Genomic DNA, 16,823 nt, shown 5'->3' with positions numbered 1-16,823 from the left:
AAACAGAAACACACAATAATCTGTTATGTTATTATGTCAATATAAACCTGTAACGGTGCAATCATACGCATGTACCCTATGTACAGTGGAGATCACTTCTAACCTCTCATCAAATCTGACACCTTTTAGACAGTTCTAGCTAAAACAGTTCTAACCTAGAACTGATTTGGTCAGTTCTACCTAGAACTGATTTAGACAGTTCTACCTAGACAGTTTTAGATAGTTCTACGGCTAGAACAGTTCTACAACTAGAACATTTCTACGATTAGAACTGATTTGGTCAGTTCTACGTCTAGAATTGATTTAGTCAGTTCTATCCATAGAACAGTTTTAAGAACTCTTTGTCTTAAATATAAATAAGTCAAAAGAATATAATATATATTAAAAAATTCTCATCACAGCACTGTTTTAACATTTCTCGTTAGGGAAAATGTCCATAACCGTTTCCTCGGTCGCTTTTATAGCGAAAATTTTGTTACGATGGATGTCAATGGAGGATAGTGGCAAAACAAATAATTTTATGAAATATTTGTACTTACGAGTAAAGAAGTACCAAACTTCATTATTTAGAGTTTATAATGAACCGGACTGGCGATATTCTGACGGGAAAGGGGTGACACGTTTTTTTGTGGATGGAACATGCTTTTTGACAATAAGATTCAGTGTTACCGTTTTGATCGAGGTCACAGTTTGTTTACATTCTTCATAATTATTTTATTTTTTAACCCTTTCTTGTGTAGAGTTAGTTATTTTATCAGGTCTGAGATTACTATAACAATAGTATACTATGTGTTATAGTAATCTCAGCCCCATTCCACCCAAACTATCTGTGAGGGGGGTAATGTAGGGAAGAGGGATGTTTCATCAGAGTTTACGAAATGTTAAATTAGCTGTGAACTGTGATAAGTTAGCTGATCACAGTTCACAGCAAATACAACAAAACTGTTCACGAAAAACAATAGTTTAACACCACCTTCATCACTGTTTACGAAAAACGACGATTTAAAAACTTCATCACGGAAAACGTTGATAAAATTAAAAGACTTATATCACAACTCTCTCTGTGTCGGATAAAATACTGGAAATCTTCACATACGATTTTCCACTTTGGCGAAGATTAACTATTCGCTGTTTCAAATACATTGAAATTCTGTTAACTTTGACAGGAGGCATTTTGCGTGTGGCTTTATCAACGATAATAATAACACTGAGTGGTGACCAGTGAGATGCCCTAACTGCAGTGACGTCATTTAGAACTGTTCTACAATCCTGACAGGTTTGGTCAGTTCTGCTGACAGTTCTACGGTTAGAACTGATTTAGTCAGTTCTGCTGACAGTTCTACGGGTAGAACTGATTTGGACAGTTCTACATAGAACAGTTTTAGACAGTTCTACCTAGAACTGATTCGGACAGTTCTACTTAGAACAGTTCTAGGGAAGAACTGTTCTAGGTAGAACTGTTCTAGGACAGTTAGAACAGTTCTATGACAGATTATTCTGACAGTTCTAATGAGAGGTTAGAAGTGATCTACACTGTATGTCCATCAATATAATTCGTGCCGGTTTTAAAAACACCCTAAATTGGTGATTGTAAAACAACGCACATGAACCCAAGATGAATGAACTTATGAATTTACGATGTCCAAGCAGTTTCGATGTTCATTTTATTTTATGCATAATATATAAAGAAATTTGGAAGTTGTATGAAAAACAATTGCAAGTTATACACTGTCCACACTACGGACTTCCAGTTATTTCGTAGTGCATTTAGTTAAGACAATAAATTCAAATTTAAAAAATCGCACTTCCTCTATCTCAAAAAGTGTTTACATTGTAGTGTTCTAGTCTTGGGACAAATTATATCTCAAAATTATGAAAAAAAAGTTTTAAACTCGCTTACTTAAAATATGGACAATTCTATAGTAAGGGGGTCTATAATTCAGCTTGACAGCTTCAGACATACTAATTTTTTACTTCTTTTAACTGGACTAAATCCCCACTTTACCTCAAAATTCATCAACCTCATTTTGTATACATGTAATGTCATCCCCCTGCTTAACATTTTATGCATGAAATATAAAGAAATTTGGAAGGTGTATGGAACAAATTTGCAAGTTATACACTGTCCACACTAGGGACTATCAGTTATTTCGTATTGTATTTCATTTAGACAATACATTCAAATAAAAAAAAATCGCACTTCCTCTATCAATTCTATCTCAATAAGAATTTATATTGTAGTGTTTTACTTTTGGGACAAATCATATCTCAAAATTATAAAAAAAAGTCAACCAACTCACTAACTCTAAGAATGAACAGTTCTTTAATAAGAGGGGTCTTTTATTCAGCTTTACAGCTTCAGACATACTAGTTTTTTGGATTATTACTGGATTAAATCACTTCTTTGCCTTAAAATTCATCCCCCCAATTTTGTTAGCATGTTATTTTATACCCTTACTTAATATTTTAAGCATAAAATATAAAGAAATAAATGAATAAGTTTTGCAAATTATAGACTGTCCACACTAGGGACTTCCAGTTATTTCGTAGTGCATTTCTTTTAGACAATAAATTCAAATTAGTAAATCGCACTTGCACTATCTAAAAACATTTTTAGAGTTCTACTTCTGTGATTTATCAAAATTTAAAAAAAAGTATATCTGCTTTAAATTTAACTACGGACAAATCTTTTTTAAGGTGGTCTATAATTCAGCTGGTCAGCTTCAGACATATTAATTTTTTACCTTTTTTAAGTGGACCAAATCACTAGTTTACCTATAAAGTCATCAACCCATCTTTTTTCAACATGTAATTTCATCCCCCCTAATTAATATTTTATGCATGGAATATCAAGAAATTTGGAAGGTGTTTGAAACAAATTTGCAAGCTATACACTGTCCACACTACTGTCACTAGGGACTATCAGTTATTTCGTAGTGCATTTCGTTAAGACAATACATTCAAATTGAAAAAATCGCACTTCCTCTATCTCGAAAAGTGTTTACATTGTGGTGCTTTACTTTTGGGACAAATCATATCTCAAAATTATAAAAATGTCTTCCAGCTGTATTAGCGAAATTGAAAGGCAGGAAATGGTAGTTTTTATACTCTATTGATTTATAGTTATACTTAAAACTCTCCTGTTCGTCAGGTGAAGTTATTCAAAATATTTCATGCATCTTCAGGACGAGAATAGAGTCCGGGATGAAGGTCGTGGGAAACTTTGGATTGCTACTGGAAAATGAGGGTATATTGGTTAGGGACAGAAATTTTGCATTGCAACAGGCCACCTACGGACCTCAAAGAGTTGTTGCAAGGGTTCTTAACGTGCAGAAAGCGAGAGAGGCATGTCTAGAGGACAACATAAAAAAAATTGCGAGACAGCTTCCAAGTTACCACAGTGACAAGTTTTTTTCTAATACGTTAACGCAATGCAGCACAAATATGCATATATTTCCACATGATAATATTTTGTTAATTAGTATGAAATATCATGTTCTCCTAAACAGGAACTCAATGGGAAATTCAATATTTCCTGCAATAAGTAGAGTATCGGTAATCGGTCTTGTACCACCTAAATGAATAATTGGTCGTGTTGATCCAATTCGAAAACTGGAACCAGTATTACCAAGCTGGATAAATGGCAATGTTCTGCTTTGATAGACTACATTCGAAATATGTATATGTGTTCGTGTATGCCCAAGCCATATACATATAACACGGTGGCCATTATTGCAACCTGCTGAATGAACAACTCGTACCTAGAATATAATAAAAACATTTTCATAATGGAATTTTTTGGATTATACCAAACAATATTTATATAAAGGCATATATGTTTACGCAGAACTATTATTCAATGTGAAATAAGGGTGCTGAAACCTTATTAAAAATTAACGTTTAGGAATTTTGGCCTCTCTTTCATATGAACAACTCTTGAAAAAAATTAAATAAGATTTTTGAAAATATAATAATGTTGTTGTTACAATGACGTCCTTCCGTATTTACAGGAAAACATTTACGAAAATACCGCCTCTCATTATTAGCATGAACTTCTAAGATATGTAAGAGGACAGTGATTTAAAATTCCATTTTTTACAACCCTTTTAAAAATGCAAAAAAAAAAAGATTTGTGTTTACATCTTTCATTCCCAAAAATTTTATTTAAACACAACCTAGTCCTTCTTACAATGTGATCAAAAATCAAGTGGTTTTTTTCCCATTTTCCAAAAGACAAAGAATTTTCGATAAAATTAAATTCATTGCTTTTTTCAGTACCCTTTTATTGTCAATTTTGAGTGGTTTGTTTTTTTCAAAAAAGCTTTCTAAAATTACTTTAGGATTGAATTTTTTTTCTGAAAGCTAAATTTTAATTGCACTCACCATGAATAAAGAATAAAACAAGTGTTTTAGGATACAACCTGCAAGTTGTTCTACTGGTTATAACTTGAATCCGACAACAAACTGACCGGTTTATTGTTAACGATCGAAGTCTTGCTATCTAAAATATGCAAAAAAATAGAGACATATAATCAATACTGTATAGACTTATTCAGATCAAAATATATGGACGCGACCATAATTGTGAGTGGAGGTCGGGTTTCATTCCTGGCTTACCTCCTCTCCTTTCAGAACCAATTTCCATGTTTAATGTGCCTCGAATGAGTGTGGCCATCCATACAGTTAGAGTTTAAATTAAAGTTAGGGATACCATTCGAGTTAAACTTCGAGTTAGTCTTCGATTTCGAGTTAGAATTCAAGGCATAATTAGAATTACATTTCGAGTTAGCATTGAGTTTCGTGTTGAACTTCGAGTTTGAGTCACATTTGAAGGCAGAATTCGAGTTACAATTCGACTTCAACTTTGAATTTGAGTCACCTTTTGAGGTAGAGTTCGAGTTAGACTTAGAACTTGAGTCTCATTTAGATTACCGGTAAGATTTCGAGTTGAAATACGAACTAAATATTAGTTCGTATTTAGATTTTCTATCGCTGATCGAGGGCTTTAACTCGGGCTTCCGAAAAGAGGGTTTAGGGGTATGGGCACAAAAAATAAACAATATTACAGTATACAAAACACAACATAGAAATCTAAACAAAGTTAGAAGATGTCGTATGGTTGTCAGTGAGACTATCCATCAGACTTTAAATGCAGTATATGTTAGCAAGTATAGGCAACCGTACGGCCTTCAATACACCGTACAGTCGGCTATAAGAGGCCACAACGTGAAAATGTGATGTAAAACAATTCAAACGAGAAAAGTAACGGCCTAATTTATAACAAAACAATTTACGAAAAACAAATATGACAAACATGAACCAACGACTACCATTAAACTACAGTCTCCTGACTTAGGACAGGCACATAAAGAATGTGGCGGAGTTAAACATGTCTGTGAGCGCTCAGCCCTAACCCTAACCTGGGACAAAAGTGTAACAGCACAACATAAGAAAAAAATGTCAAAATCAGTTGCAATTGGCTTAACTCGATAGATCGGTATGACTGGGCGATATAAATCGGAAACGTACAATCTAAAATTCATAAAAATCGAAAGGGAGCTCACATCAATATATATAAACAATTCACCAAAGTTTTTTTCAAATAATTGAATTGGTGAAAGTGCTTCTGAGCTATTGTCTGAAAACTGGAAAATCACCCGTTTTTAAATGAATAAAACCTCATAACTCGGAAACATAAAATCTAAAATCTATAAAAATCGAAAGGGAGCTCACGTCAATAGATATAAACAATTCACCAAAGTTTCATGCAAATTGGTTAAAGCGTTTTTGAGTTATTGTCTGACATGTTGACGACCAATGGACGGACGGACTAACGGACGGACGGACAACGGTATTATGTCCCGAATCGGGTGTATAAAAAGAGGTGGTGTTCTAATAGCTGTGAAAAAGGAACTTATTAGTTCTGGTGCATATGAATTGTGGATGTCCCTACCCATAAAGACAATATCCTTCTGGTCATCTAAAACCTATCACAAGTACAACGTGTTGAAATTATCTCCGGTTTATCCAATCATGATATTGTGTTTGCTGAATTTGCAACAGCCCAATCAACTCAACTCAACAACAGCCAAGAGTTATCCCGTTATACAAAAAAGCAAACTGGAACGCAATAAAACGAGAAATAAACTCCTCGTATAAACCTACAGGTGATAGGTCCGTTCGCCCGGAGTTCGTTCGCGCATTGAGTCCGTTCGACTTGGGTTCGTTTTTCCTACTTTTATTAAAAAATATTATTATTAAGGGTATTAAAGTTTAATAAACTTATTCAGATATTTTAATGGTATAAATTCTCGAAATTCATGAAAACACATGGAAATATTTAAAAGTTTATGTTTTGGAGCATTAATTGTTCATAATAATAATTCTCACTGATTGTTGTAATAATTGTCTTTAATGGATTAATAATAAAAACAACATTTTGTTTTGATAAACTAGTCAGCTTGGAATGAGTAAAAACAAAGATGTACGAATTGTAAAACATCAAAAGGATTTATAAGTTCATTTATTATTATACTGAATAAATTGACTGATTAGAATTATTAAAATTGTTAACAAATATCAATAAAGATAAATACACTGTATTCCAGTATTCTACTATGCAAATCAAAGGAAAATAATTATTTGGTTGCATCATTACAAATATTTGGCGAATTTTTGAATAAACTTTAAGATACTCTGTTCAAATAATAAACATTATGCAACTAGAAAAAAAAATAAAAAAAAAAAATCAGGGCGAATGGACCCTGGGCGAACAGGTATTAGGACGAACAGGTACTAGGACGAACGTGAATCAGGGCGAACGGACCCGGATTCAAACGGTGATGGGTCCGTTACATCGCTCACCTGGAATTTGTGTGTAGATCTTGCATCAGTGATTATTTCGCTTTTGGGCTTTTCTTTTGACCCTTTTGGTTTAATCAGCTTTTCAAAATTGTATGAGGTTTTGGATTATCAAACAGTTTGACCTCGTTTTTAAAAAAAATATTTATAAATCTTGAATCTGCATGGCAGTATGAAAGTATTTTTTTGGTTAAATATAGAACCACAAACCACAGACTCCAAATAGAGCTAGGGGGAAAAGGTTAATCGAATTGAAAAAAGATGGAATACAGTCTTTGCAATTTTGGTAACATTGACGAAGAATTTCTTTACCTGCTTGATTGTTCGTTTTTGTCGAGCCTGCGACTATTGTCGCAGAAAGCTCGACATAGGGATAGTGATCCGGCGGCGGCGTTAACTAACTTCTTAAAAGCTTAATATTTCAGAAGGTAGAAGAACTGGATGCTTCATACTTTGTATATAGATGCTTTATGATATGAAGTTTCCGTCTGTTATATGTCCATTGTCCTTGACCTCATTTTCATGGTTCAGTGACTACTTGAAAAAAAAGTAAACATTTTTTGTAATGTTGATTTCTCTCTTATTATGAGTAATAGGATAACTATATTTGGTATTTGCGTACCTTGCAAGGTGCTAATGCCTGTCAGACAGTTTTTACTTGACCTCGACCTCATTTCATGGATCAGTGAAAAGGGTAAGTTTTGGTGGTCAAGTCCATATCTCAGATACTATAAGCAATAGGTCTACTTTATTTGGTGTATCGAATGATTGTAAGGTGTAGATGTCCAACTGTCAGGTGTCATCTGGCTTTGACCTCATTTTCATGGTTCAGTGGTCATAGTTTAGTTTTTGTGTTTTGGTCTGTTTTTCTAATACTGTATGCAATAGGTGAACTATATTTGGTGTATGGAAATATTTTACGATGTACATGTCAGTCTGGCAGGTTTTATTTGACCTTGACCTCATTTTCACGGTTCATTGCTCAATGTTAAGTTTTTTTGTGTTTTGGTCTGTTTTTCTAATACTGTATGCAGTAGGTCAACTATGTTTGGTGTATGGAACTATTTTACGATGTACATGTCAGTCTGGTAGGTTTTATTTGACCTTGACCTCATTTTCATTGTTCATTGCTCAATGTTAAGTGTTTGTGTTTTGGTCTGTTTTTGTAATTCTGTATGCAGTAGGTCAACTATATTTGGTGCATGGAAATATTTTACGATGTACATGTCAGTCTGGCAGGTTTTATTTGACCTAGACCTCATTTTCATGGTTCATTGCTTATTTTAAGTTTTTTGTGTTTTGGTCTGTTTTTCTTAAACTTTTAGCAATAGGTCAACTATATTTGGTGTATGGAATTATTGTAAGGTGTATATGTCTGTCTGGCAGGTATCATCTGACCTTCATCTCATTTTCATGGTTGATTGGTCAATGTTCAGTTTTCCTGGTTAACCTTTTTCTTAGATACATCAAGCAATAGATCAACTATATTTGATGCATGGAATGATTTTAAGGTGTACATGTCTGTCTGGTAGGGTTCATCTGACGTTGACTTCATTTTCATGGTTCATTGGTCAGTATAGAATTTCCATGGTTTGGTCTGTTTCTTTTATACTATAAGTAATAGGTCATCTATATTCTGTGTATGGAATGATTGTATTAAAGGTGTACATGTATTTCTTGTTTGGTTTATCTGACCTTGACCTCATTTCTTGGATCATAAATGTTAATGTGATACTTGTAGTAAAACTTTATGATTAGGACTATCAACATAAAATAAATGGTCAGTATAGTAGTCGAGACATTTTAGCGTGTGCACTCTTGTTTTTTTTAACGACTTGGATAACGGGAGATGAAGCTGCTTTCATATCACTATATAAATATATATAAAGTCAGCAGGGTTTAAGAACATCCGTTGTTCGACCTGTTAGTCAAATGCGTTTTGTTTAAATATACTTTTTCACTTTTTTGACTCTTTTGGAAAATGTTGTTTGTGCTGTATTTACCCCCTCTACCAAGAAATTTGTTTTGCATGCACATGTATAAAAATTGCGGATTTTATCCAACGCAATCATAGGTTTGAACGTTGTTTTCAATTTAGACTTATTTATATTTTTTCGTTTGGGCTTGTATTATATTTTCTTTCGGGTTTATATGATCCGTTCATCCTATTTCGACTCTTCAAAATTCAAGAGTCTATCCTCAATTGAGGTAAATTATATGGCCTTCCAAATACCGTTTCGATTCCCAACATCACTGAAGAGACATTAATTGTCGAAATCCGGATATGGTGTACAAATTTTTGCACCTCATGTTTGCGGTATACAATCTTTTCCGCAAGTTTATTGTTTTCTGTTTGGTATTAAATTAATAATAAAGATCCATTTTGTTACATCTAGTGATCCGTTTATTTGGCAATCGCCAATGGCAGTCAGCAGGGTTTAAGAACATCCGTTGTTCGACCTGTTAGTCAAATGCGTTTTGTTTAAATATACTTTTTCACTTTTTTGGTCTTTTGGAAAATGTTGTTTGTGCTGTATTTAGACCCCCTCCACCAAGAAATTTGTTTTGCATGCACACGTATAAAAATTATATAATTTGGTTGACAAATTTGAATTTTTGAACGGAGTTACACTTACCTGATAGGTTTACATAATTGGATATTCTTTCCGGTATTTGGTCATATCTCGCTCAAGCGCTCAGCTGATCTTTTAAAAATCATCTACATCTATATCAGTTAAGCGCTTAGAACTTCAGTTCTCTCCGGTGAAAATCCAGCTGAATTCACCAAAAGAAATTACTGAGGGGAGGAGGTGGGTAGTATATCAGGTAAGTGTAACTCCGTTCACAGAATTCAAATTTGTGAACAAAATTATATAATTTTATATTCACTCCGTTACACTAACCTGATAGGTTTACATAATTGGATACATCCAGAATTCAAAGCAGTACTTTGTTCTGTGGTTGGTAGTAATTTCTTGTTCAATTTATATATATACACTGTACATTTTTAAAACAATAAAAGCACTCCTCCTCTTCTCCATGTAAACTATCAACCTTTATTTACACTAATATTAAAATGAATATTCTGTTGTTCGATCATTCAAACAAATTTTTAGTCTTTATTCATTATCTAAAATTCCATCGCATCTCGTCGGAAATGAGGATTTCAATATATATATATTATATATGTACAATATTTTTTTAATGTTTATTTTATATTTTTTTTTTTTTATTTTTTCTTATTCAACAATTAAGATAAAACGCTCGGTTCTAGGTTTCTCAAATAAAATTTCGTGAAAGTAGACTCTCTACTCCAGTCTGCTGCCTCCATAATGGATTTCATAGATGAACCCTTAAATAGGGCACATGAAGGGCCACTAGCTCTTGTACTATGAGCTTTGACAGACTTATTTTTGTCATTATATGCCATTTGGATAGTTTGGACAATCCAATTCGAAATTGTCTGACTAGAGACCGGGTTGTGCGGGCTATTTACACTTAAAAACAATTTACTATTACTTCTGTCACAATTACGGAAGTTATCTGTCATTTTCAAATAATAACAAAATGACCTTTTCGGATTCTATAATTTGTTGTCCTTAAAACTTGGAACAAATATTTTTGAACCAATATGTCCAGGTCGATCCTGTTTTGAAAGGCCTTCTCTAATGAAAAACACACCAGTACTATGTACACTAATATTACCATCTCCTATTCTCAATGCTTGAAGATCACTACAGCGTCTGAAAGTAGTAATAGCAAATAAGAAAATAGTTTTCTAAGTAACATATTTTAAAACACTGTTTTTCATTAGTTCAAACGGACTTTTTTGTAACATGTCTAAAACTTTCAGAAGATCCCATTCTGGTAGAAGTTTAATTTTAGGGGGTCTTGAATTGAATACACCTTTTAAAAGTCTTATTATGTATGGATGTTGGCCTACAGGAATTTTTTCTATAGGCGGTAAGACTGTAGATAACATGGACCTATATCCAGCTATTGTTCTATATTGAAGTCCACTAGTAAACAGACCTGTCAAAAAATCTGCTACCTCTGTCAAAGAGGCAGTATAGGGATCAATTTCCCTTTCATAAAACCAGCTACAGAATTTTTTGAATTTGCCAGAATAATCTTTTTGAGTTCCTGCTCTCCATGAGGCAGATAATAATTGTATAGTGTCTTTAGAAAAGCCTCTCTTTTTAAAGATCCTGTTGATAGAGGCCATACAGTTAGATTGAATATTTCTGGATTGGGATGATAAATCCTTGATTCTGGCTGGTTTAAAAGATTGCTTTGAATTGGAATTTTTAAAGGGTATTCTACTAGTAATTTCAACAGGTCTGGGTACCATGGTCTTCTTGGCCAATGTGGTGCTATTAGAAGAATTTGACACCTGTACTGGGACATGTGTTGTAGAATTTTTGGAATAAGGCATATTGGAGGATATGCATACCCGAACAGATTCTGCCATGGAATTGACAGTGCGTCTAGAGCATAAGCTTGATTGTGAGGAAACCACGTGCAAAAAATCTGAGTTTGTTTGTTGTGGATTGATGCAAACAGATCTATTGTCGGTGATCCTACTTTTAGGAATATCTTTTGCACTATAGATTTTTCTAGTGTCCATTCTATGTGTCTTATTTTGTTTCTCGACAATAAATCCGCTAGAATGTTTGCTTTGCCCGCAATGTGGGCTGCTTTCAATTGAATCTGATGGTCGATTGCCAAATTCCATAGTGCCCAAGTTTTTAGACAAAGAATTATTGACTTGGTCCCCCTTGACGATTGATGTATTGTACCACTGTTGAGTTGTCGCAACGTATTAATACATTTTTCCCTTTCAGTTGGGATAATAAGTGTTTTATTGTTCTTATCACTGCTTCCATTTCTAAGCAGTTGATATGAAGTTTTTTCTCTGAAAGGTTCCAAGTTCCTTGTGCTATCTGAGTCCTTATGTGACCTCCACAACCCACTGATGTCGAGGCATCCGTTGTCATGGTGGCATGGGTTTCCCAATGTTTCAATGATCTCCCATTTGTTATGTTGGTTTGATTTAACCACCATTTTAGATGGCTTCTTAGATGTGCAGTAATTGGGACTTTGAATTCCAGATTCTGAGAAACTGGTTTCCAAAATTTTAACAGATGTATTTGAACAGGTCTCATGTGTAATCTGGCATTGGGAATTATTTCTAAGCAGGATGACATTATCCCTAAAAGGTGAAGAAAATCTCTGGCTATTACTTGATTTTGAAGGATCATTGTCTGGGCTGAAGTTATTAATTTGGATGTTCTCTCCACAGTTGGCAAAACGACCCCCGGATCCAAATGAGTACTAATTCTCGATCTAATAATATTTGACTTTTTTCCTGATTCAGAAGGAACCAGTCGTCTAGATAGACTACCAGTCTTATGCTCTTTGACCTTAAATGGGCAGCTACTACTGCAACAATTTTTGTAAAAATTCTTGGGGCTGAGGTTGGACCGAAAGGTAGAGCCTTGAAATGAAGAGCTCTTCCGTTTTTTAGACAAAACCTCAGATATTTCTTGTGCGTTTTGTAAATTGGGACGTGTAAATATGCGTCCTTTAAGTCCAGACTCATTCCTCAATCTCATTGTTTTACCAGATTGAAAACCGTAGAAAGGGAATCCATTTTGAAATGTTGTTTTCTGAGATAATTGTTGAGGGGTTTTAAATTTATTACTGGTCTCATGTCCCCTGTTTTCTTGAGGACAAGAAAAAATGTGCTGTAAAAACCGTTTTCTATTTCGTTCAGTGGTACATATTCTACAGCTTCTTTTTGTACTAGCTCTCTTATTTCTGTATCTAAAATATCTAGATCTTTTGCAGATACACAGGTGTATTTTATTCCTGTGTTCTTTGGAATCTCTAAGAATTCCAGTTTGTAACCCTCTTTGATAACAGAAATCACCCATTGATCGTCTGTTATTTCTCCCCATTTTTTCAGAAAATAAATTAGACGTCCCCCAACAGGTATCTCCGGATGACAAGCCATGATATTGCTTACCTTTAAATAGTCATTTTCTTTGTTGGTTTTTTCCCTGGTTGCCCCATGAGGGACGAAAATTAGTTCCTGTTTTCTCAAACTTATTGTCACTCTTGTCAGGTCTTGAAACAGTCGTTGTTCTCTGAAAAGAACGCTGAGTACCTGGAGATGATTTAAAACTGTTCTGATTAACATTTGGTTTCACACGTTTTGCTTGCCAATCATTAGAAGTAGTGTTTTTCCTTTTACCCAGAAAAGACCCAGGTTTATTTCCAATATTTAACTCAGGAAGCAATTCCTTAAGTTGTTTATCTTTTTCGATCCTATCTTTCAATGTTTTTTCAAACTTATGACCAAACACTCCACTGCTTGAAAGTGGTAAAGAAATTAACGAATTTTTGAGTTCTTTAATATCATTTAACCCAGTATCTTCCATTACTAGTTTTCTTCTAATAAGGTGATGCCCTATCGATATTCACCTCTTTGTCTAATAAAGTTTCTAAGAGCGTACATAAAGCCTGCTGAATATAAGACGATGAAACAATACCCACTTTTGCAGCAGCTTGTCCTTGATAAGCCAATTCCTCTACTGATTTCAAATAAGGTGAATATAAAGTCTTTTTCTTGCTAGATACTGAAAAGTCTTTTGGATCGTGTTTTTTAACCAGTAAGTCTGATGTAAAACTGTCAAGACTAGGTATATCTAAGTGTTTCTCAGAACTTTCATGAATAGGAAAACACAACTTGTATTGTTCATTATATGCAGTTATCTTTTCTGGTTTTTCACAATGCCATGATCCAGAAAGAATCTCAATTTGACTCTTGTCTAAAACAAGGCCAACTGACTTAGAAACTGATTAAGTTTTGGCGTCGTCACCAAAAAACTGTTTGAGATTGTCAATATCAGAGTCTTTTTCCTCGGTTTCTTGACACTTTAATTATTTACTGAATCTAGCTACCGTATTATGGTTTTAATTGTCACTTCTCATTGAAGTCCCATCTTTTTCATCTGAGAATAACCCAATGTTAAGTCTCTCTGAACGATCTGGGTCCAGAGACATAACATCTCCATGTAAATTTTCCTCTGCCTCATTATCTGTAGGTAAATTTACATCAGGAGTTTGTGTTTCTTGTAAAGGTCTGCGCGCTCCCGAAGAGCCGCTATCCTGTTGATTACAAGTAGAAACATTTTGTACCTGCTCACCCGAAGTGCCAGGGTTTTGTCTAGTTTCCATAAAATTACATATTTTATCTAACCTTGAATCAAATTGGGTAAACCTGCTTTCCCATTTCTGTTCTAAGGCGTCTAGCTGGTCGTCTTTTTTCTTAGTAGAACTGCTTTTGCTCTTCTTAGACGAAGAAGAAGAACGAGTACGAGCCGCCATCTTTGTCGTTTCGTTCGCGTCAGTTGACAAACTGGGACGCTCCTGCAAAACGTCGTCTTCGCTATTTGAACCGTTCATATCGACTTCTGCCATAATGCAAATTATTTAAGACTTCTATATCATAAACTAAATAAGTTCACTGTATTTTCTCAGAGCGAAAACACGACCGGCTGGATTTTCGCCGGAAAGGAGACTGAAGTTCTAAGCGCTTAACTGATATAGATGTAGATGATTTTTAAAAGATCAGCTAAGCGCTTGAGCGAGATATGACCAAATACCGGAAAGAATATCCAATTATGTAAACCTATCAGGTAAGAGTAACGGAGTGAATATAAAATTGCGGTTCTTATCCAACGCAATCATAGGTTTGAACGTTGTTTTCAATTTAGACTTAAATATATTTATATATATATGCACAATTTCTGCTGAAGTGTTGTATTTAACACTTTACTTTCAAATTCAAAATGTTAATAGCATATATATTATTTTTCGGATATCTGTAACTATAAGAATTGAATACCGTTTTTTTCTTAAACCTATACGAAATGAAAGCTAGTGAAGATCACATTTTTAGCAAGAAATGCTTCCATGCTTCATGCAAAATTTGAATGTGACTTGAAATATAAATTTTCACAAAAAAAAACCAGCATTCCGTTCTATAGTATAAGCTTATCGAGTTGTCCGAATATTGACTAGAAAATGCTGATGTGTCACTTTAGAAATAACTACAATGATTAATCTTTAATTATTAGAGTAATAGAGTAAAATAAAATTGAAATACATGAAAACAGTCATATACTTGGGGTCCAGAATTACCAAGTTTATAGTTAATGGATAAACAGCAAGATCTCTACTAGTCATTCGTGTCATTGAAGGTATGAACATACCGTATAAAACTTGAAATATCTTATGGCACGACGTAGGACGGTGGAATCTGTTTTATGTAGACTATTTCTCTTTTTTGAGTGATTGATAACTAAATATTTTTCTTTCTGTAAGTTGTCATCATGTACGGCTGCCTTTTTGTGAAATTAAAGCAGCGGAATCAGGGTTGCGTTCAGTATCCTAGCAACTAGTAAAAACGCTATGCCCTACATTTCTATCTATGTTGAACGAAATGCTACATAGCTAGCTCGCTTTCAAAAAATGCGTCGATTGAAAAATTATTCTATTGAATAGCAATACTCCTATTTCTGCTTGAACATTTTGCCAGTTTTTTTTACAAATCTCGTACGCTTGCAATGACATATATAAATATTTTTATTATTATTTTTTTTAATTTAGATATACATGATATATGGATTCTCTAGCAAGCATGAATTTTTGGTGCTATCTTAATCAGACTAATCTCGAGTTGGTTTTTTCTTAATGAGTTACACCAGGTTGTGTTCAATATCGTAGCTGCTACGTAGGGCTACGCAGCTTTTTACTACTGAACGTATAGCTAACCTAGTCAAATTTCTTTCTGAATGTATTCTAAGAATCAAATAATTGCAGATTACAAATAAAATACATCATCATGTTTGAGTTTGAGTTTTATTACGTGAATAGTAGAGAAGTCATGCGATATCATTACAACATAGCATATCCTTGCATGTTTTGTTTTCCTTCAAACTAAACATAACCAAACATTTACTTGTTAGTTGTTGTCTTCGAACAAGCTTTTATTAACAGCGAATACTCACAAAAATATACTTTGTGTCTTTTATTTTTTTATTAGTTGTTTTGTGATTTGTGTCGATCTGATGAATAAACCCTTTTCTAGTGATGCTTATAGTTTGCTCTTATGTTGTGCTGTTACACCACTGTCCTAAGTTAGGGGAGGGTTGACGCACCCACAAACATATTACCCAAATTAGTCAAAGAATTGTCCGGAAGTTACTACCATTCTTTCTCTTGTAACTAAGTTAAGCATATTTACTAATAATACATGTCGGGAAATACTTAGTATTTAAAGATGGAAGTAATAAGTTTGTCTTACTTAGTTTACTAACAAAACCTTTTTATCAGTGGAAGGAAAATGTGCACTGATTCCCTATACTTGTCATACCGTAAGGATAAGGTAAGTTTCATGATAAATTATTCTTTTTGAATTAATACTTTTCCATTTCAATTAAGAAATTATCATCAGAATTTGAAATGTATTTTCTACAAAGAATTTTGAATATAAATTTTAGTTTTGTGTTGTTAGAAAAAGATACATAAAAACTTCTTCAAGGGCATTAACAAGTAGACAACCGTTATTTAGACTGAAATACAATTCAAAAGTTTTCCTTCCAAAATATCCGGCACATACATTTTATTTTCTACAAATACAGAAGCCCGTTTTCCTTTGGAAGTGTGTTTAAAACCGCGATGGAAGAAAAAGTAATCAAACGTGGAAAGAAGTTAGTGAGAGGTGTTATACGCAGATCTAAAAAATACCGAACTCGAAGGCAAATTCAAAAAGGGGAAGTCCATAAAAACTGACAAAATCAAACACTATCAATCAACGGAATAAGTGAAAACAACTGCCATATTCCTGACTTGGTAAAGGCATATTTTGAACGAAATAGTGGGTTAAATCTATT

General features: G+C 33.9%; 1 protein-coding gene and 2 long non-coding RNA genes across 4 annotated transcripts in view; all 3 read right to left on the bottom strand.

Moving 5' to 3' along the window:
- The window catches only part of LOC127731062 (solute carrier family 28 member 3-like), a 170,779-nt gene that overhangs the window by 91,929 nt on the left and 62,027 nt on the right, over positions 1 to 16,823 (bottom strand). The gene's annotated exons all lie outside the window — the stretch shown is intronic.
- LOC127731064 (uncharacterized) lies at positions 1,648 to 4,503 on the bottom strand. The gene is made up of 2 exons (XR_007995433.1): positions 4,384 to 4,503; positions 1,648 to 3,761 (listed from the first exon to the last, which is right to left on the bottom strand). It is a non-coding gene; the product is annotated as an uncharacterized LOC127731064 (long non-coding RNA).
- LOC127731063 (uncharacterized) lies at positions 9,898 to 13,224 on the bottom strand. The gene is made up of 2 exons (XR_007995432.1): positions 12,890 to 13,224; positions 9,898 to 10,604 (listed from the first exon to the last, which is right to left on the bottom strand). It is a non-coding gene; the product is annotated as an uncharacterized LOC127731063 (long non-coding RNA).

Source organism: Mytilus californianus, unplaced genomic scaffold (genome assembly GCF_021869535.1).
Source record: "Mytilus californianus isolate M0D057914Y unplaced genomic scaffold, xbMytCali1.0.p SCAF_2, whole genome shotgun sequence".
Taxonomy (NCBI): Eukaryota; Metazoa; Mollusca; class Bivalvia; order Mytilida; family Mytilidae; genus Mytilus; species Mytilus californianus.
The sequence above is the reverse complement of the archived record's forward strand: the minus strand, read 5'-3'. Positions and strand labels throughout refer to the sequence as shown.